Below are 23076 nucleotides of genomic sequence, written 5' to 3'. Positions count from 1 at the left end.
CAGAGGGCATACTCCCAGTGAATAGCCCAAGAATGCAAAGCATGTGTCTATGACCTAACTAGTTATAATTTGCTAAAGTCCTTGATTCTTGGGCAAAGTAGGTTAAAAGCCAGAGAGTTGTAAAAAAGTGGTCTGAAACAGCCTAAGAACTTTATACAACTCATAACAATGTGCTTCTTTGGTGCAATTTTACGTTAGCTTTTAAAATTAGCTTTCATAAATCTTTGCCTGGCCCATTATATTTCAGATGTTGAATTTAGGACAGTGTTCAAAGATTTTTATGGGGCCAGTTCACGGTTTCAATTCCAATTTACCATTTTTCCTTTACTGACTTCCTTTTGGAGTTCACCAGCATATGGGTCCTTAAGGACTAAAAAAACCAATGAATTAATCAAAGGGAAAATGTTCTGTTTCTCCCGTTTAGAAATTCATTGAAATATAGATGAAGTCCATCCTGAACAGCAGGACGTTCTGAGAAAGCCATCAGCCTAAATGCCTTTATGAATAACTATTATGTTAGAAGCTCAAAAGATCTTATATCTCAGCCAGATGAATAATCAGGCCACTAGGGAACACAGGGAAGAAAATGAATATAATGCAGGTCTATATATTTTTTTCCTCTGCTTGTCTGAACACATAAAATATCTTTTTATTTTTACCACCAAATACACATTCAGGTAGCTTCTCCTGGCATCAGTGATGCTTCTCCACTCTAAGTTAAGGACTTCTGGAGGCTGAATTTGCTTCCTCCGGCCTCCAAAGCACTATGTGAAGTACAAAATCATTACATCATGAAGGCAACATCCTGCTTAACTTGTAAGAACTATTAGTATGGGCTCAGGTAAAGCTGATTCAATATTGCCACAAATGCGTACTGTGGAAATACATGCCACATATTCAATTAAGAAAGTGATTAATCAGTATTGTAACTAAGTATTGAAAGAAAACAAAACCGGGCTTCCCTGGTGGCGCAGTGGTTGGGAATCCGCGTGCCGGTGCGGGGGACACAGGTTCGATCCCTGGTCCGGGAGGATCCCACATGCCACAGAGCAGCTGAGCCCGTGTGCCACAACTACTGAGACTGCTCTCTGGAGCCCGCAAGCCACAACTACTGAAGCCCACAGGCCTAGAGCCCGTGCTCTGCAACAAGAGAAGCCACTGCAATGAGAAGCCCGAGCACCGCAATGAAGAGTAGCCCCCGCTCGCCGCTACTAGAGAAAGCCCACCTGCAGCAATGAAGACCCAATGCAGCCAAAAATAAATAAATTTAAAAACAAACAAACAAACAAAAACTAACCCAAATCAAGCTTTCAATTCCCCCTACCTGCCAATCAGAGGTACAAAGAGAAAAATACTATCAGTGTTCATTTCTCCTTAGCTATTATAAACTGTTACTTGCTATGCAAAGGCATTAACAAGTCCAAATTACTACAGGATGCTTATGGTTTTAAAAAACACAAATGCTACATACGATTAGTATATTACTATATATACGTGTGTATATATAAATACAGTCTATGTATTTGCCTATAATTATTTAGTGATCCAACTAGTCTTTTTTCCTTGAAATATGCCATTCAGAAAATACCATTACATCATGTAAATAATTTCCCTGGCTCCACCCCAACTGCATAAAAGCAGTCTTTTTTCCAGTACAACGTGTATTTGGAAAGTGCCTGCTTTGTGGTGTTCTTGTCCAGGTCACCATACTTAATTAAGCACACGACAGAAAAAAAAGAAAAAGAAAGGAAAAATCAAAACTGTAGCTAAGCTCCCTCCTCCCAACTCAGAATCAGCAGAACTCTCCTTGTCAAAGGACCAAACACATGAACTTCAATGATGTGAGCCGCCAACAACACAGTCATCTTTAAATTCAAGCAGTACATTGTGAAAGCAAATGGAACGCTACCCAGGTGAGAAGTGGAAGAGAAGTTCCCCAGGGAACAGTGATGGGCAAAAGGCCAAGGACCAGGTTGAGTGCTGGCTGTGTGACTGATTCTGTGATGACGAGCAAGTTATAACATACTTTGCGGCTTCAGATTCCTCATCTACAGTTAAAACACTGGATTAAATGGTCTAAGGTTCATGCCAGGTCAAAATTCTCAGATTTTTAAGACCACCTCAACACCTGGGCATTGCTGAGACTCCACGACACTGATCCTGACTCCCAAGGCTGCACTGTGGTCGCTGAAAAGAAGATTTTGCTTGTCACTCTCCAAGACAATGGGATGGGTTTGGAGCAAAACAGGAAAGACATGTCCTGTATGATATGCATGTGGTCCCCTTAAGTGAAAGAAAATCACCTATTTCATTAGTTCCCAAAGGATATGGAGTATCTTTATTCTAAGACAGACCAGACTGACTCAGGCACTGCCCCGACAGCTACATATTATCCTGTGCTGTTCTATTGGGACCTATTATCTATTTGACTCAAGTAGGAAGATTCTAGAAGCATTTTCAAAATGGGAATACAAAATATGTTTTACTTCTAATTTGAGTTATTTGAGAAACCAGTGGCATTTGCTCTTCTCATATACACAGTTTAAAGCAAGAGAATGAAAGAGTTCTGAGCCCTAGAACAGAAATAAAGGCTAACCCCTGCAGCACAGTGCAGAGGCTGCGAGAATATGCAGGCATCTTAAACTGCTTATCCACCTGTAATGAACAATGGCTATCCAGAGGCTGACAGAGAAAGTATGGAAAATCAATGAGCATTCACTTTGACAGACAATTCTGGGGGCAGAATACCTGCCACCAGGTAATAAATCACTTCATTTAAGTTTATCTTTTTAGCAGTGCACAGTGGATTATACCCATACATCACTTCAGCCCTTCTTTTCTGCCCTGTTGACAAAGGACAAATTGAGAAGGATGGTCGGAAAGCTGGGAGAAAGAAGGGAGGAAAACAGAAGAGCTCTGTTCCTAGGCCTGTGTCGTAAAAGAAATAATGATGATGATGATGATGATTCAATTTCATTGTTTTCTAAGCATCAGTTCCATCTGTAAAATTTTACGGCACTTCGTGGATTTACCAATGAAGTGACCATGGGTTGGAAAATAAAGGTAGCTTTTTTTCCAGATCCCTTAGGACATACTATATATCTACAGTTTCAGCAGGATCTCAAGCACTTGGCTTTTCTAACAATGGGTGAGTTTATGGGTTTCACTAATGATACTGCTTAGAAACTGGTACCCTGAGAAGCCTTGCAGCACAGAACTGAATATGGTAAATGGGACTTCAGGTGCAGCAATATGGTGGCAGATTAAGACAATGTGAAAAAAAACCTCCCACTACAAATACTTAAGAATGCTGGGTAAAATATGACCTGAAAAAGAAAGGGAAAAACTGAGTGAAAGCACATGAGTGGATTCTGAGACTGCTTCTGTAACTTACAGACTTGCATTTTAAAACCCAAGTGGACAAAGGAGGTGAAACCATGGGCTGCCATAAGGCAGAGAGTTGGAACTAAAACACTTGAGGACAGGCAGGAGCCTCAAAGAGGGGCTTCCTCAGTGAGACTGGGGGCGGGGGGGAACTCATACCCTAGAAAAGGGGTCCAAGAGGACAATTTTGTGTGTCCCTGGGCTCTGAGTGAAAAAAAAAACACCTCTCCTCTGAAATATGGATATCCAGATCTGATCCTTGAGCAGAGTAATCCAGGAAGTTCCAAACTAAGAAATTAGCAGAAACACTGGCCCCAAGCCAGTGATACTCCTGAGATCTCTAGAAGAAGCAATGCAAATTGTTCTGGAGGGGGCCTGTTATCAGGTCACAGAAAAAGTAATCCCCACTCAAGATTAGCTTATAAGAAAATTTAAAATTACAATATATCATGAGAAGAAAACAGCAAACACAACAAACAAGATTATTAGAATTCCAGGAACTTGGGTACTTCCCTGGTGGTCCAGAGGTTAAGAATCCACCTGCCAATGCAGGGGACACAGGTTCAATCCTTGGTCCAGGAAGATCCCACATGCCACGGAGCAACTAAGCCTGTGCACCACAACTACTGAGCCCGTGCTCTAGAGCCCATGAGCCACAACTACTGAGCCCACATGCTGCAACTACTGAATCCTGTGTGCCTAGAGCCCATGCTCCACAACAAGAGAAGCCGCTGCAATGAGAAGCCCATGCACCTCAACGAAGAGTAGCCCCCACTCGCCACAACTAGAGAAAGCCCGCGCGCAGCAATGAAGACCCAGAGCAGCCAAAAAATAAATTAAAAAAAAAAAAGAATTCCAGGAACTTGGGATAACAAAATTAAAATCTGAAAAAGAGAATACAAAATAAACATGCTTAAAACTATGAAAGACATAAAAGTAGGAAATAAAACCCTGAGGAAAAAAAATACGAAAAACAGCCAAGTATGAAAATAAGCCAAATAGAACTTCTAGAAATATTATAATCACTGAAATTAAAAAGTCAACAGAAACGTTAAATAGATTAGACACAAGTAAAAAGAGAATTAAGTAAAATGGAAGACAGATTTGAAGAAATTACCAAGGGGCATCACAGAGATAAAAGGGTCATGAAAGAATAGCTCCTGGAATAGGGAGTACAATGAGACTATTCCACACATTTAATGCAAGATCCAGATGATGCAAATAGAGAGACTGTGTTAGTTTGGGTCCTCCAATAAGCAGATGCCACGAAAGGATGTTGGGAAGAGAAAGAGTGGGAAGGAGAAACCTCAGACCAGAAAGTCATGGCTCAAGGACTCCCCATTTAGAAGAGTCCTATATCCCACAGGATGGGCTAGCACTAGTAGCCATGTCTTACTAAGCCAGCAACCAGGAACAGCCCAGGGGAAGCATGGCTTTTGAGTGAATCCTGAGACATGGCATCTGGGGTCAGTCAACTAGGCTTCCCACAGCTGGAGATCTGAGAGGCACATTTTCATGGCTGCTGACATGAAGGGGAGCAATATTTTAAAAGATAATACTTAAGGATTTTCCAGAATTGTAAAAGCCATAAATCTCCCACGTAGAGAATAGCAGCAAGTTCTGAGCAGAATAAACCAAAACAAATCTACACATGCTATAGTCAAATGACAGAATATCAAAGGCTATAAAATACCAAAAACAAGGAGAAATTTAAGCTAAATGAAAAGAAAATAAACTGGCAGGGGGGATGACTGGAGTTAATTTTAGAATGCTTTCTAAGAACACACATTTAAGGATAATAAAGCCAGTAGAGGAAAAAGGGAGGAACTGATAAAACTCAATTCAGTAAGAGACAGGAAATGAGAAAAAGAAAGCAAAGGAAAAGTATGGAAAATAGAAAACATGAAATAAGAGAAATAATTTAAAATATCAACTGTTACTATAAATACAAACAGATTAAAATAGCTGGTTAAAAAACTCAGACTGGATTTTTTTCTTTTAATTTAGCCATATGCTATTTACAAGAGGTTCTTGTAAATAAGAACCACTTACTTACTTTACCAGTAAGTAAAACCACTTACCTGTTCTTACTACTTACACAATTTATTAACCTTTTGCAGATTGATTGATCTCATCAATGAGATGAGATTCCCATTCTCATCTGTAGAATGGGATGATAATGACAGACTTAGTTTTTAATCTATAACATGTTTTTCTTAAAATAACACAAGCAAGTACAGCAAAATGTTAACACTTGCGTAATCTTTCTGGTGCGTACATGGGTGCGAGTTTCATTACTGTCTGTACATTTTAATCTATTTGAATTGTTTCAAAAATAAAAATGTTTTCACGTTTAAACCCATAAGCCCAATAACCAAGTAAAAATATAAGACCACAGTAAATGACAATGTTCTTATACACCACTTGGGAGGGCACAGAACTATACACCTTTCCTAGAGAACAATTTTGCAAGATACACCAAAACTTAAAAGGTACAGATACTCTTGGGACTTCCCTGGCAGTCCAGTGGTTAAGACTTCATCTTCCAATGCAGGGGGTGCAGGTTCAATCCCTGGTCAAGGAGCTAAGATCCCACATGCCTCTGGGCCAAAAAACCAAAACATAAAACAGAAGCACTATTGTAACAAATTCAATAAAGACTTTAAAAACGGTCCACATCAAAAAATCTTTAAAAAAATATGTAAATACTCTTTAACCCAGGGATTGAATTCTTATAATTTATCCCAAGGAATTAATCAGAAATGTGTACAAACATTTGTGTATTAGTTTACACCTGAGTTATGTCTAATGGTGAAAAATTCAAAACAACTTTAATGTTGTTGGGAACTGCTTTAGTAAACTGTAATGCATCTGTATAACAGAATAGTATGCAGTCATTAAAATTCAGGTTAAGGTTATAGAAGATTATTAGTGACAAGTACATATTAATAAGTGAAAAAAGATACAAAGCAGTATGCATAGTATGAGTTTGTTTTAATTTAAAAAAATATGTGTATATATGTACAAAGACAAGGGACCACCAGTGAAGCACTTCTGGATGGTAAAGATTCTGAATGACTTTTTTTTTATTGTGCTTTTCTCTGTTTTCCAAGTTCTCTGCAGTGAGCATATGGTGCTTTGCAATTAGGGGGGGAAAGCAATCATTACTTCTAAAGTAAGTGGCAATAATTCCAGTTTATACTCTAATGCAGGGGTCCACAAATTATATCCTGCAGGCCAAATCCAGCCTGCCACCCTGCCTGTGAGTTAAGAATGGTTTTACATTTTTAAATCGTTGGGAAAAAAAAATCAAAAGAAGAATAGTATTTATAATCTGCCATTCTAATCTAATCTTTGTATTTAATCTTTACAACAACCCTGTGAAGTAGGTACTATGACCCATTTTACAGATGAAGGAACAGAAGCTCCTAGATTGGTCAGGTAAGTAGTCAAAGATCTCCTAGTTACTCAGTCTTTGCTGAAATTCACACCCAAGGAGTCTTACCCCAGACCTTATCCTCTTAAGCTGCTTCCTCCGTGTGAAAAGTTCTCCACCACTATAAGGGCAAATGCAGCCAGCACAGTCTGGTGAATTCTCAGGATGGAAGACCACAGTGTTTCAGTGAAGCCTCGTTGGAGGATGAGGCCCTGTTTCTACCATGATGATAGGAAACACTAACTCTGAACTCCAATTAACCAAGATATTATCCTCCTCAAAAGAATTCCATTCTTGGGCTTCCCTGGTGGCACAGTGGTTAAGAATCCACCTGCCAATGCAGGGGACACGGGTTCGATCCCTGGCCCGGGAAGATCCCATATGCCGTGGAGCAACTAAGCCCGTGCACCACAACTACTGAGCCTGTGCTCTAGAGCCTGCGAGCCACAACTACTGAAGCCCGCGTGCCTACAGACCGTGCTCCGCAACAAGAGAAGCCACTGCAATGAGAAGCCCGCGCACCGCAACGAAGAGTAGCCCCCGCTCGCCATGACTAGAGAAAGCCCACGCACAGCAACAAAGACCCAACGCAGCCAAAAATGAAAACAAATAAATTAATGTTAAAAAAAAAGAATTCTATTCTTTTCATTAGTAGACCTGTATAACAGAAAATTGTACCCTTTTATTATTATTCTGTTTTGAATTTCATCAATAAAATTTGTGGAAATTTGTTTAGTCTCTCATTATGTAAGCACCTACATAATGTCCTTGATGTTGTGTATTGGCCCACAAAGCCTAAAATATTTACTATGTGACCCTTTACAGAAAATGTCTGCAGACTCCTGTTTAAATTGACAGAGAAAAGCAAGTGGGGAGAAGCAGAAGTCACAGTATTAGTGGAGTCCCCACACCTGGAACCATGGAGTAACCAAGAACCCAAACGGTTCTCTCTCCCAAGCCATTCCACAAGCTCTTAGTCGTTTAGAGACTGTTTCTTTTCTCCTTCTCCTGCTATGTCTATATTTTTTATCCATTACCTCCCACCAAGGGGTGAGCAAAAAAAAGAAAGTAAAACTTAGTTCAGTCAAGGTTATTGCTTCTTAGAAACTCTGGCAAAAATTTGTTCAGGGAAAGAGACTTGACTTTTATATCATTTCTGAAGTTAACTTATCAGTGTTTTCTGTTACCAAAAATAACTGAGAATTTGGCCACTCATCCTAAGTATGGGATTGTTCATTCATCCACTTAACAAACCCTAGCATAGCGCACAGATCAGAAGATATATATCAATACAACAAAACATTCTATAATAGAAAGCAGTTTTAAATGACTACAGAAAATGCAAATTAAAACCACAATGAGATACCACCACACCCAGTAAACTATCTATAATCAAAAGGACACATGATACCAAATATCGGCAAGGATGTGGAGAAAGCAGAACGTAAAATATAAAATGCAACAGCCACTTTGGAAAACAGCCTCGTGGTTTCTTTTCAAGTTAAACATATGACCCAGAAATTCAACTATTAAGTGTCTACCCGAGAGGAATGGAAACATGCATCCATACCAAGACGTGTGTACAGACGATCGTAGCAGTATTTTCATAATAGCCCCAAACTGGAAACAGCCCAAACGTCCATCAACTGGTAACTGGATAAACAAAATGTGGTATGTCCACACAATGGAATACTACTCAGCAATAAAAAAGAACCAACTATGATACACTCAACAATATGGATGAACTCAAAACCAGCATGCTGAGGGAGAGAGGCCAGTCTCAAAGGACTGCATATTGTATGATTTTATATGACATTTCTAGAAAAGACAAACTATAGATTCAGAAGCGGATCAGTGGATGCCTGATATTGGGGTGAGAGCAAGGGCTGTCTACAAACAGGCAAGAGAGAGCTTTGTGGGGTGACGGAAAGTACTAAAACTGAACTGTGGTTGCACAAATACATGGATTTACTAAAACTCATCAGTATACTTATGGGTGAATTTATGGTATGCAAATTAGACCTCAATAAAGCTGTTTTAAAACAAAACTACAGGAGCGAAGGGGCAGATATCTGCTCGAGGTGGAAGAAAGGGTAGGGAAGGCTTTAGAAGAGAGAAATTTTGAGATAATATCCTGATAACGGACATTTAGCTGAGGCAGGGATTTAACAGTGTGCAGGGGCAGGAAGGCATGAAAGCTCAAGTAGGATTTGGGGAGGGAAAAGAAATAGGTGATACTAAAGGGCAAGCTGCACTCAGAGACGGGGGTAAGTGAGAAAACAAGAAGTTGGTAAGAAGTTGGTACTTCACCTCATAGGTCATGGGAAGTCACTACAGAATTTGAAGGGGGCTGAGTGACTATCACATTTGAGTTTTAGAAAGCTAACTCTGGAGACAGTGTAAAAAGAAGATGACTTAAGAGATGAGGGGGAAAAAGCAAGAGGCCATGTCCAGGTAAAAGATACAGAACCAACTATTTAGTTTCTAATGAGGTGGTGGGAAAGAAGACAGTTTCTAATCTCAGCAGCTAAGATGCTGGTGTCACTAAAACAAATAAGGACGAGAGGAGCAGAAGCAGTTTTGGGGGAAGGTGGTGACATAAATACTGTTTTAGGTTGATTGTGAGCTGCTGTCAAGATATTCAGGTACAAATATCCAGCAAAGAGTTGCAAAACTGGAAAGAGTCTGGGGTTGACGCTGTGGCTTGGGGAATTCTTAGCAAAGAAATAGTCACTGAAACCACTGAACTGTTAAGATTGCCATGGACTTACATAAACAGCAAGAACTTAGGGCTCAAGATCAAAAAGGCTAATTACAGGGAATTCCCTGGCGGTCCAGTGGTTAGGACTCCTCGCTTCCGCTGCTGGGGGCCTGGGTTTGATCCCTGGTCAGGGAACTAAGATCCCTGCAAGCGTGCAGCCAAAAAAAAAAAAGGCTAATTACAGAGTCTACCCTGTCATCCACACAACGACATTAAGAAAATGTTTTTCCTTCTGTTGCTGTTCTTTTTTTTTTAAGCATTAGAAACGTTTATTTGTCAAAATATTTTTTTTTTTTTAAAGTGAGAAGAGTGGAGTAAAGCAAGGCTAGATTTCAGCTAATGTTGTACCACGATCAGACATAAAAAGACAAAACAAAACAACAACAAACAGAACCCCAATGGTCCTAGCAATTTCAGAAGATTAGCTCCAGTGTCAAAGTCCAGAGCTAAGAGAGAAGAGTAGAAGGTTGCTTGCCACTACACGTGGTCATTTTAAAGGGAAAGGAGGGGAATTCCCTGGTGGTCCAGTGGTTATGACCCAGCGCTTTGGGGGTGGCGGGGGAGAAGGTTCATCCCTGGTCAGGGAACTAAGACCCCGCATGCCACGAGGTGCAGCCAATTGAAAAAAAATTTTAAAGGAAATTAAATTTGAAAATTTGAAAATAAATAAAAATAAAGGGAAAGGAGATGTTGCAGGTAGACAGGGAGAGGGGTCAACTCCTAAGGAGAGCAGGGTAAGAGGGATTCCACTGTACAGGAAAGAGGGGCTGCCAGCATAATGCTCACCTAGGGCTGTGCTGTGGTCTTGAAGCAGACGGGACAAGTGATAGTTGTAGGCAGTTGGACACGGGAGCTGCTGCTGCCACTGCCCCCTAAGAGCGGACTCGGTAAGGCTCACAGTGGTGGAGTGTCCCTATGCATCACTGTTATACACGGATTCCCCGTGGCCAACGGTGTCAGGTGCGCGCTGCTGCATACTGTTTGTTACACTGCTCGGTAACGTCCGCCACACGGCCCGTACGGTCTACTGGGCACTCTTCTGACCAGTGCCCCTCCTTCCCACACTGACAGCAGCCACTCTGGTCTCCCATCCCAGGGGCAGTCCGAACCCGGCTGGTGGACAACTGCACGTACGTTCGTGTGCCTTGAAACTCTGTGTTGTCAAGGCCCCTGACAGCCCTACTGCATCCTCTGCCTGCTCCACGTGTACGAAGGCGTAATCTTTCACAATGTCACATTCGATGACGGAACGATGCTCCTCCAACCTGGCCCAAAGCTCTTGGTTGGTACAGGTAGGACTGATGTTGCCTACGTGCAACTTGGCTGAAGCTTTGCTCTTTTTCTTTTTTAAATAAATTTATTTATTTATTTATGGCTGCATTGGGTCTTCATTGCTGCGCGCAGGCTTTCTCTAGTTGCGTCTCTAGTTGCATTGAGCGGGGGTTACTCTTCGTTGTGGTGCGCCGGCTTCTTATTTCGGTGGCTTCTCTTGTTGCAGAGCACGGGCTCTAGGCACACGGGCTTCAGTAGTTGTGGCACGTGGGCTTCAGTAGTTGTGGCACACGGGCTTCAGTAATTGTGGCGCACAGGCTTAGTAGGCTTAGTGGCTCCGCGGCATGTGGGATCTTCCCGGACCAGGGCTTGAACCTGTGTCCCCTGCACAGACAGGCGGATTCTTAACCACTGCGCCACCGGGGAAGTCCCTGAAGCTTTGCTCTTATCCTTGCCGGCTTCCACGGTGATGTTCACGCTGTGCAGCTTGTAGCGACGGCATCCTCGGCCGCCGCCTGGTCCTCTATGTGCACAAAGCCGTAGTTTTGTGGCTTTTGTTGTCGTTGTTTGTTTTTTGGCGCAGCTTGCGGGATCTTAGTGGCCTGACCAGGGATCAAACCGGAGCCCTCCCTGGTGAAAGCACGGAATCCTAACCACTGGAGCGTCAGGGAGTTCCCAAAGCTGTAGTTCTTAATGATGTCACATTGCAGCACCTTCCCACACTGCTCGAGGAGTCAGCGGATCGCCTGCTCCGTGCCCTCCTGGGGCAGGTTTCCGATGAACGGCGTCACCGTCCTGACAAGAGCCTCCGTGTGGCGGCGGCGGCGGCGGCGGTGGCAGCGGCGGCGGTAGCGGCGGTGGCGGCGGCTCCGGCGTCTCAGAGAACCCTACAAAATGGCGGCGGGCGCCCGCGCCCCGGCGGCGCAACCGGGCGCTGCTCGCGCGTCAGCTCACGCACGCGCCACTGCGCGCCGCCTCAGGCTCGCGCGCGCCATGTTACTGTTCCTGTGGTCAGTTTGTTCCTAGCAGACCACCAACAGATTTTACAAAGAGTTACAGATTACGAAACAAACATGCCAAAGATGATGATCAAACTGGGGACAAATACATAGATGGGAGAGCAGAATGCAGAACATAACAGAGGCAATTGAGACTATATAGAATCTGCTATCTAGAAAGCAAGGTGCATGCTTTAGCTGCCTTTGAAACTCTCATATTGTGAATGTGGGTACTAGTCTGCTCTTTCAAGTTAAGGGTACGTGGGTCAGATTCCATCTATTGCCCTCAGCTCATCCGCAACCATCCAAATGCACATCAGTTCTACCATCTTGTCAATAATATACTGTGCAAATTGGCACCCTGGAGATCTACCTTCTTGGACCTTCCCAAAGCCCCCAGATGGCTAACACATGGAGAGGACAAAAAATTTCACAGATTGTTATATGCAGGGTACTAGGAAATATAGACAAAGGAACAGTAGGCTAAATGCCAGAAGATCCAGATTCTATATTCTTACACCATTGACAAGTTAATTATATTCTCTGTATGTACAAATGGGAATAAAATGCACAGATCAGATTTTGAAAATTTAAGTGTTGCACCGTGTATGGTAATACTGCTTGAAAGTTCGTCATACCCCACACAACCTCCTGTCTATTTAGGGGCCAAATGAGTTAAAGTTGTGCTCTATTATTTTAGGGGAGAGAAGTGTCTTTGACGGTAAAACTTGAATGTAATTTACAAGAAATCATGCCTAGAGGTGGAGTACTGCAGTATATCAGATTCTTCTATACATGACCTTTAATTCTGCTGACATCTATTTCTAGCCTTTGAGTAGGAGAACTTAGAACATGACCTAGAGGCCTTCATTCATCAGGTCCCCACCCTCCCTCCCACAATGGATGTGGCCCTTCTCCAACAGTGAGTCACCCACCTTCCCCTCTGCTTTCTGCTTGGGTGGCCACCGCCAAGCTGGGGACCCGATTTCCTGGTCTGTCTACCCAACCAGAAAAGAAGTTCCCCGCTTGCAGGGTAGAGCTCATTCATCCCTGTGTTCTCAGCACCTGTCAGCATGTAAGGCTCAAAAAATGACCCCCAAGTGAAAGAATGCCAGGAAATTAGGGGGAAAGATGCCAAATGGCACATATTAAAAATAAAATTTTTATACTATTCTATTTTTTAAAATAAAAATTATATATACTTAAGGCATTTGAGATGATGATTTCAGATACATATACATAGTGAAATGATTACTACAGTCAAGCTAATTAACATATTTCTTCTCGTGGTTACCTTTTTGTGTATGTGTGTGATGAGAGCAAAAATTAAATTTTAAAAGTCTCCTGTGCATTGAGTGACAGATGAGTGGATAAACAGAATGTGGTACCTACATACAATGGAATATTATCCAGCCTTGTAAAGGAAGGAAATTCTGACAGATGCTACCACATGGATGAACCTACAAAGCATTATGCTCAGTGAAATAATCCAGACACATGATGCCACTTATATGAGGTACTAGTCAAATTCATAGAAACAGAAAGTACAATAGAATGGTGGCTGCCAGGGGCTGGGGGGAGGGGGCACGAGGGGTTAGTGTTTAATGGGTACAGAGTTTCTGTTTGGGTTGACGAAAAAGTTCTGGAGATGCGTAGTGGCGATGGTTGCACAGCATTATGAATGTACTTAATGCCACTGAACTGTACACTTAAAAAAGGTTAAAATGTAAATTTTATGACACATATAACCGCAATTTTTTTTAAGTCTCCTGTGCAGTATTCCGTCTGAGGAAGGATACAGGACTGTGGCCTTTGGCTTATTTTTAGGTGGCTATTTCTTCATAAGATGCATTCTTAAATATCTAATTGATAGCAAAGGGAAGAAAACACATTCAGCATTCACACAGCTCAGTGTCCAAATGTCCAAAGTCATTAATTTAGAAAAATACCACGAGAATCATGAAACTGATTCAAAATTTACTTCTAAACCATGAAAGCAAAAAACGAAGTGTGATTTTAATTGGGTTTTCTGGGAGTGTAAGTGTTGTCTTAGATGACTTGTTTTTTTAATTGTTGGTAATCACTGGCTACCAGTACTAACCTGCCAGAAAAATAAACAGTTAAGTAATTAAAACATTCAAAACCTGAACTAGCAGAGAAAAAAAGTTTATGTTTCTAACACTTTCCTTTTAGCATCAATTGTGATTCATATATCAAAAGACTAACCTTTTAAAAGGAGATGAAATAGCTTTCATATTTGACTATTTTGGTAACCAGCTGTATAGAAAACTATTTTATCATCCCTTTTCCGCACCCCCGGACAGAGAAAGTTGTTGAGCTTGAGATTTCTAGATTATAATGTCGAAGTTCTCATGCAAGCAAAACCTCCTAGGGATGTTAGATGTCTTGTCAAGGTAAGAACAGGAAGATTTTTTTTTTCTTTGGTATCTGTCAAGAAAATATAGAGGTATGCTTATTACTTTCTTTAAAAAGTTCTTTTCCCTTTAAAGAAACGTCTTGTGTTTATTCCAATGGCAGTTTAACAAATAATCTCAGGTTCTCAGCAAGCCCTCAAAACGGGTGATCAGAATGCAACAAGCTGACAGACTCCAAATTAAATTGACACTCCCCAGTCTAAGGCTTCAAAAGATGTGCATACCAGCATCGTCCAAAGCAAGTCTCTGGATCACTTTTAACTTCTTCCAAATACCAAGCCTTTAAGCCAAGCTCACACATGGCGGAGGAGAAAAGGCAGGAGAAGGGACTTTGCTGTGTCAACATGGACATCCCTTAGAAGGTCAGTGCAAATCAAAGAATTACAACCAAATGGTTTTAATCGCTTGGGTGACAATGCACAGGTGACAAGGGGGAAGAGCAAAGAGATAAAAGTGTTAGTGCTTGAAGGAGATGATGCACCCACCTTTGCAGTTCAGTAAACACGGCCTAATGGTGATTTTGTCTGTGGATGGTGAGAAAGGACTTTGCACCAGAAGATCTTATCCCTCGGGAAGGACTAGATTCTAGTCTTAGATTCACAGAGTCACAAAAGAGGAGAGAATGGCCCGGTGGCTCTAAACAGATCCAGCGGAGGGGAGAAACGGAGGAAACATTATGAAGATGGAGTCGTGAATAAAGCACGCGTGAAGCACCTACAAAGGGCAGCTTCCTGGGTCCTGGAGAAGCCTGGTACCCCCTCCCGCAAGTCGAGGAAGCTGCCCTGATTCTGGAAGCATCTGGTTCCAGATGAGAAAATCACTTCACTCTGGGTGGAAGAACCTCAGACAGCCGTACAGTCAGGGACACATGCAGACTGAGGTGATCAAAAGAAAACACCCTGATTAAGCCCACAAATCATTTTCAATAAGCCTTTCCAGAAAAGCAGTGCGGTGAGAGAAGTCCTGGGGATGTGATGTATTAGTGTGGAGACCGTGGGTAACAATACTCTATTGTACATTTGAAAGCTGCTGAGAGAGTAGATCTTAAAATTTCTCATTGCAAGAAAAAAATTAAAAAACCAAAAAACAGCCATGTGTGTGTTAGCTGGGATCCCAGGTAAAAACTTCAGAAAATAAACACCTTCAAAGAAAGGATACTTCTCTCTGCGGTTTTGAGGACGAAGTTTCACATCCGCTGCTCCAAAGTCCCAGAAAGGCTTACTGTGCTGGGGAACTGGGGTGTGCGAGCTTTGAAGACTTAGACAAATGATCAGCTCTCTCTGTCAGAGATCCTAAAGTCTCCTAAGAGATTCCAGGTGGCAATAAATTAATAGGCTCACTCTTTACTATGTTTCTATTTCTCCTAGCTTAAAAAAAAAAAATCTTAATCAGAAACAAAATTATTTCTTTACCAAAGGCTCCTGTTTCTGTGTGATATCCTAGTTAAACTTGTACATTTTTTCTCCATTCTGTTTTTTTTTTGGACTCAGAACAATTTCCTCCTCCTAAGCAGAAAAGCCTCCAGAAAAAGTGTTGGTTGTGCCCTAGTTTCAGGAGGCGATGAAGAGGCAAGTCGCTAAAGCAATATGGAGAAAACTACTACTTGTGGCCCCGGGGAGAAAAAAAAGAATCAGCCAAACAAAGATACCTAGAGTCAGACTGGAACTTCTGGAGCAATCTAAGCCTTACCTCCAAATGCCTAAACAATAGCCTCTATTTATGCACACTTCAAAAGACCTCATTGCATCAGAAGGCACCTTGCGAATAAGATTGCAGCTAATTCTCCCAGCAGCAGAAATGCACTCCCGTGAATAACAAAGCTTCGCTCTGTTATTCATAATAAGGATTAAACCCAGTGGGATAAAATACACAGTTGCCAGGTCATCTTAGTGTAGGGCTGAGCATGGAAAACTGAGTTCTCATTTCTCCTCCACTAAAGCCTGGTGGTTGGTACAGGAGCCAGTTCTTTAAATGTCCTGTAACGATTTCTTTTGCTGTTAAAGGAGAAATCAGTTAACAAGGAAAGTGCTCTGAGAGACAGTTGAAGGGCACTGAATAAATATTACTACTGTCCTCAGCCCCCTGTCACAATTGAGTGCAGACCTTCAAAGGAAGGTAACACATTGTTACCTAAAACTAAAAGATTACCCCAGCCCATCCCCCCACCTAAAAGGCTGCCTCTAAAGCATCGAGGGCCTGACCCCCTATCTGTTCCACACCTAGGTTTTTCTTCCCATTCCCTCTCCCCGCCCTGACCCCTGTTCCAGCAAAAACAATCTGTTGACCCCTTGCGCACACATGACTTAACAGCTTCCGACTTACAACCTTTCTTTGCCAAAATCCGTATTCATCCTTCGAGACTTGCTTTAAAAGGGCCTCCCCATGACCCCAACCCACTGACAGCTCTTTTTTGCACATGGCTCATATTGAGTTTGCAATCAATTAAAAGTTTAATGTTCTTACTGAAATAATTCTATTTGGAATAATATGTTGTCTGGAATTTGCTTCAAAAAAAATCCAAGGATAGGTGTGGAGGGTGGGGCATTCGGGGTGGGCCCCATGTGGGTTCATCAGAGGGGTCTCTCTATTTTTTTTATAAAGTCTTTATTGAATTTGTTACAATATTGCTTGTGTTTTATGTTTTGGTTTTTTGGCATGTGGGATCTTAGCTCCCCTACCAGGTATTGAACCCGCAACTCCAGCACTGGAAAGCAAAGTCTTAACCACTGGACCGCCAGCGAAGTCCTGGGTCTCTCTACTTTTGCTTATGTTTGAAAGTTTCCATAGCAAAAATCTGAAAATTTTAGTGTCACAAAGCTAGCTAAGGACAACCAACATTCGAACTCAGATTGCCTGACATTAAGAGCAGAGCCCGCTAGGCTGTTCTATTGTTTTCCATGAATTATTTCATAGTTGCTGTTACTGCTTTATTTCACTGTATCCAGCTGTATTCATTATTCATTTGACATGAAAAGCCCGGTTGCTCTCCTCAAGGAGAGCAGGCAGTGTAACTGGGGACACAGGTAAACAGATAAATCACAGCAGAATCAGTGAGTGTAACAGCCAGGATAGGAACCGAGTGGAAACAAACAAATTTCTATGGGAAAACAGCAATTAAGCCTACTTGGGGAACTCAAAAAGGCAGCCCAGCCGGGAGCTGTTATCCCAGGTGGAACTCGAGAGCTAAGCAGGAACGTCCAAGGTGAAGGAGTTTGGGGACAGGAGTGCAACTCGGGCAGAAGCTGTGGTGTGGGCAAAGACGCAGTCCTGAAGAGGCGTGATGAGGAAGGAACAGGGCCAGGTGGGTCAGATGCCCTGGTGAGGTAAGTGGAGGCCCAGACTGTGACGAGGCTTGCAGCCAGGCCAACAGGGTTGGATTTTACCTCTTAGACAATCAGGAGCAAATGCGGAAGTGACGCGATCACGGTTGGTCTGTTAGGAAGGTCACGGTCAGCTGTGCACCTAACAACCTGGAATGGGCTTTTGCAGCAGGTCATAGCCAGGATTAGGTACAGAGAGACTGAGGTACAAAATTTACGGGGACGCCAAAGAACTCAGCGATTCAGATGACCCGCCTTGGACAATGGGAGAAAATGGGTGGGGGGCTTTGCAGTTTTCTGTATCAAATAGTAACCGGATTCCCACTCCACCCTCCTGCCCGTGTGATTTCCACTCGGCCCATGTTAGCTTCAGTCCTGCGTCATGGAATATGGCCCCATCTCTGCAGAGCAAATCAGAGGCCAGTTCAGGATTGTGGACAGTTTAAGTGACAATAAGGATGAGGCGTCATCCTGATGAACCGTCAGGTGTGGAAATGCACTCAAGAGAGACTCACAGCGATGGAGGAGGCCTTCATAAATAAAAGCTGCTACCAAACCTAACTTTTGGATGGCTTCGGAAGGCTGAGTTGCTCTGAGAGGGAGGTACAGAGATATCAACTTGCCATCCATGGCCCGGCCCAGGCAAGGAGCTATGACTAAACAGGAAATCGGTTACTGAGCAGTTGAACGGATGTATGAGTGTTCAAAGCGCAAGCACCAGGCTATACTCTGAGACATTCTACAAAGTGAAAGCAGAGCTGTGTTAACCCTGACAGATGTGTAAGAGACTCGTGTAAGAGGCAGGACCTGCTTGGGTCTCCTGAAGAACTAATTCTCTGTGAGTAACTATGAATTATTCAGTGCTATGGTTTATTGGGCATCTACTATGTGCCCAGTATATCACAGGCATATTTTTTAAACCACCCCAGAGCCCTGCAATGGAAAGCGCTATCTTTATTTTACAAAAGGAAGCTCAGAAAGGTTGAGTTGTGAGCCTGAGTTCATAGAGCTGGTCCTAAAGGAGCTAGAATTCAAACCCAGAGCAAAGTCAGGCTTAGAGTAAGGAGAAACTTTTCCTTTTGAGAGCTCAGTGACGTTCTGGTTAGAGAGAGGTGAATGAGTTTGAGTTCGCCAGTGCAGTGTCAGATCCTGCACTCAACATTTTGATATTTTATTCAGCATGGGAATATTTTGCATTAATGATGATTTTTAAAATACAATGGATTAAAAATATTATTCATTATGATTATTGAGTTTGGGGGAATCCCCCTTCAATTTGGGTGCCCGGGGGCGTGTCTCACTAGCCTCACCCTAGTTTTGGCCGTGTTCCAGGCTGCAGGCGATCTGTGATAACCTGAACGCAGCCTACAGACAGCTCTCATTTTAGGCAGACTTTTCACTCTCCTCCTGCCTGCCTGATAAGTTTTACATCCAAAGTTATTATCTACTGGGAAAGAGGTTTTGGGTTTTGAGGGTTTTTTGGGTTTTTTTTTGTCTGAGTTGGGTCTTCGTTGCTGCATGTGGGCTTTCCGTAGTTGTGGCGAGCAGGGGCTACTCTTCATTGCGGTGAGCGGGCTTCTCATTGCAATGGCTTCTCTTGTTGTGAGCACGGGCTCTAGGCGCACGGGCTTCAGTAGTTGTGGCTCGCGGGCTCTAGAGTGCAGGCTCAGTAGTTGTGGCTCATGGGCTTAGTTGCTCCGTGGCATGTTGACCGGGGATGGAACCTGTGTCCCCTGCATTGGCAGGCGGATTCTCAACCACTGTGCCACCAGGGAAGTCCCGCCCCCCACTTTTTTTTTTTGACTTGCTTGTTTGTTTCTTTTGATTTCCTGTTCATTTTATTTTTTTCCTTTATCTTCTTTCTCTATTCATCACTGGCTGGGATACTTATAAACAAGAAATGTGTCAAAAGGTGATACATTGGATAACAGGATGCAAAAAATTCTACACAACCCATGAACATATTCAAACGCACTCAAAAAGGAAGCGTCTTAGAATAATTTCACGCCCCCTTCCCAGGGCTGCAGAATATATTTATTTCTATAAGAAATTAGCTTCCAGGGCTTCCCTGGTGGTGCAGTGGTTAAGAATCCTCCTGACAATGCAGGGGACATGGGTTTGAGCCCTGGTCTGGGAAGATCCCACATGCCGCGGAGCAACTAAGCCCACGCGCCACAACTTCTGAGCCTGTGATCTAGAGCCTGCGAGCCACAACTACTGAGCCCATGTGCCACAACTACTGAAGCCTGCATGCCTAGAGCCCATGCTCCACAACAAAAGAAGCGCAACAAGAGAAGTGCACTGCAACAAAAGAGTAGCCCTCGCTCACTGCAACTAAAGAAAGCCCGCGCACAGCAACAAAGACCCAACGCAGACAAAAAAAAAAAAAAAAAAAGTTAGCTTCCATAAGGATCAGCCCTTCACACATCTGCTTTACAGAATTGTCTCTGAGAAAAACAAATACCGTATGCTAACACATATATATGGAATCTAAAAAAAAAAAAAAAAAAAGGTTCTGATGAACCTAGGGGCAGGACAGGAATAAAGGCGCAGACGTAGAGAATGGACTTGAGGATACGGGGAGGGGGAAGGGTAAGCTGGGATGAAGTGAAAGAATAGCATGGACATATATACACTACCAAGTGTAAAATAGATAGCTAGTGGGAGGCAGCCGCATAGCACAGGGAGATCAGCTCGGTGCTCTGCGACCACCTAGAGGGGTGGGATAAGGAGGGCGGGAGGGAGGCGCAAGAGGGAGCGGATATGGGGATGTACATATGCATATAGCTGATTCACTTTGTTATACAGCAGAAACTAACACAATGCTGTAAAGCAATTATACTCCAATTAAGATGTTAAAAAAAAAAAAAGAATTGTCTCTGAGCCCTATTACCAGATACAAAAGTAAATACTATGAGCTGAGGCTGCAGGTTGTACTGGTAGCTGGAGGGTGAAAAGTCATCCTTTTTCTTTTCCTTGAATTTTATTTTATTTATTTATTTTTCATACAGCAGGTTCTTATTATTATCTATTTTATACATATTAGTGTATATATGTCAATCCGAATCTCCCAATTCACCCCACCCCCCTTCTTTCCGCCTCTCTTTCTAAACTTCTGTTTCTACAGTGTGGTACTGTTGTGACAAAACACGAGTTTGAGGAGGAAAACAGCCATGCCAACAGCAAACACAGCTGTTTGGAATCCTAGTCTGCATTTTTTTAAATTAACTAAATACAGTTCTTGGTGCTTTTAAAAATCAGCATTAGGAAGCTCATCAGCTACACAGGAGAGAAACTGACATAGAAATGGACACTGTCCAGGTACACGTGCCCAACCAGTTTTGCATTTCAGCCCTGATTTCAATTAAAGAAGCATTCATTCAGTACCTACTGTGTGTCCAGATGCGACCAGGAATTTGTATCACTAAGACAAAGGGCCAGGTTTCCTGGGAGAGACCGATGCTCAGCAGGGTATCACCACCTGGACCCGTGTTTTATGGAGGAGAGTGCAGTCCATTAGTTTAATTAAAAAAAAAAAAACAAAAGCTTGATCTCAGCCCATGTACACTTTCTACAGGACAGGCCAAGAGAAATTTATAGGAGCAGAGGGGGTGGGCCCCTGGCAGGATTACGATAAAATAAAATTTTTGTGGCCTGGAGTTTCCTCTCACTGTTCAGCAGTTTCCACCTCTAAACAAAACAAAACAAAAAAATTAGTAGCAATAAACCATCAGCAGGACTGCTTTTTGTTGCTGCGGCAGAGGATTATATGTCTGGATTGCTTCTCCAGTTCTCCTAACTTGACCCAGCTAATGAACATTTAAAAGGAAGGAAGGAAAAATTACCTCTGAGCTCAGAAAATCAATGTTAAAAGTCCAGATTCTAAAATCCCCATGTTCTATGCATTCGAAAGTCACTTAGGCTCTCACTCAGGAACTCCGTCCTTCTCATCCAAATTCTACCAAAGATCTTAATTAATCTGGTTTCTCAACCTGCAGGAGCTTAGAAGGCACATGGCAGAAGGGGCGTCCATGCCACTGTACATGGCTGCTTATAATTATCACAATTGGGGCTATTTGATGATGGTCAGGGCAGATACGGCCCTATTCATTCACCAACAGGCCTATTCATTCACTCACTCAACCAACATTCATCAGACGTCTCCTCTGGGCTACTAGTGCTCCTTCAAGTTCCTGGTTAAGACCACCCTCCCTGATGTTAAGGGAGGTCTACAGAGCTGTCAAAGCTCCTGATAAGACTCCCACCCTCCACCTCAGTGCAATCTCCTAAGAGACCGAAGACCCTTAGGAGCTGCATTAGTTTCCTGTGGCTGCAATAACAGAGTAATAATACCACCTGAGTCACTTAAAGCAACAGAAATGTTATTCTCTCACAGCTCTGGAAGCTAGAAGTCCAAAATCAAGTTGTCAGCAGGGCCACACTCCCCCTGAAGGCCCTAGGGAAGAATCCTTCCTGCCTCTTCCAGCTTCCGGTGGCCCCAGACGTTCCTTGACTTGCAGCTGCATGTCCCCAACCTCTGCCTCCGCCTTCACAAGGCCATCTTCTCTGTGTCTGTGTCCTCTCTTCATATAAGGATCCCAGTCACCCTATATCCAGGATGATTTCATCTCGAAGTTCTTAACTGACTACATCTGCAAAACCCTATTTCCAATTAAGGTCACATTCTGAGGTTCTGGGTGGACATGAATTTTGAGGGGACACTATCAGACCTACCACAGAAGGCTATCATTAAACTAACTGAGTACCCCATCTCCCCCGAAAGGCCAGCAGAACAAATATCTGAACCTCAACATCCCTGAAGTCCAAGAATCCCTGGTGCCCTTCTATCCCTGCTCTTCCTCTTGCCTCAACTTTCCATACAGCAAAGAGACAGAAATCAAATCATGTCACTCGGCCTTTCTCACCTTCTGAGGTGGCCCACACTCTGTCTGTGGAGCGTGTTTCTCTCTAAATAAATCCACTTCTTACCTATCACTTTGTCTCTCACTGAATTCTTTCTGCCATGAGACGTCAAGAACCTGAGCTTCATTAAGTCCTGAGACCAGGTGTGTAATCTCAGTTGGAAGACTGGGTTTTGGCCAGGTTCGAGTCCCGGCTGCGTGGGTTCGAGTCCCAATCTGAGGTGCACGGTTTCAAGACTACATGTCAAGATTCATAATCTTGCAGGTCTATCAGTGGATGTCCAGAGTGAGAACCTTCCCACCTCCAAAACAAGCGTATCAAAAACAACAACTGTGGGCTTCCCTGGTGGTGCAGTGGTTAAGAATCCACCTGCCAATGCAGGGGACACAGGTTTGAGCCCTGGTCTGGGAAGATCCCACATGCCGTGGAACAACTAAGCCCGTGAGCCACAGCTACTGAGCTCGCGTGCTGCAACTACTGAAGCCTGTGTGCCTACAGCCCATACTCCACAACAAGAGAAGCCACTGCAATGAGAAGCCTGTGCACC

At 43.0% G+C, this 23076-nt stretch overlaps 1 protein-coding gene across 8 annotated transcripts in view; it reads right to left on the bottom strand.

The window, feature by feature from the left end:
* The window catches only part of PITPNC1 (phosphatidylinositol transfer protein cytoplasmic 1), a 266448-nt gene that overhangs the window by 194209 nt on the left and 49163 nt on the right, over positions 1 to 23076 (bottom strand). The window lies entirely within an intron of this gene.

This window comes from Balaenoptera borealis (genome assembly GCF_965194805.1).
Source record: "Balaenoptera borealis genome assembly, chromosome: 20".
Classification (NCBI taxonomy): Eukaryota; Metazoa; Chordata; class Mammalia; order Artiodactyla; family Balaenopteridae; genus Balaenoptera; species Balaenoptera borealis.
Note: the sequence above shows the minus strand (reverse complement) of the source record. Positions and strands in the feature narration are given on the sequence as shown.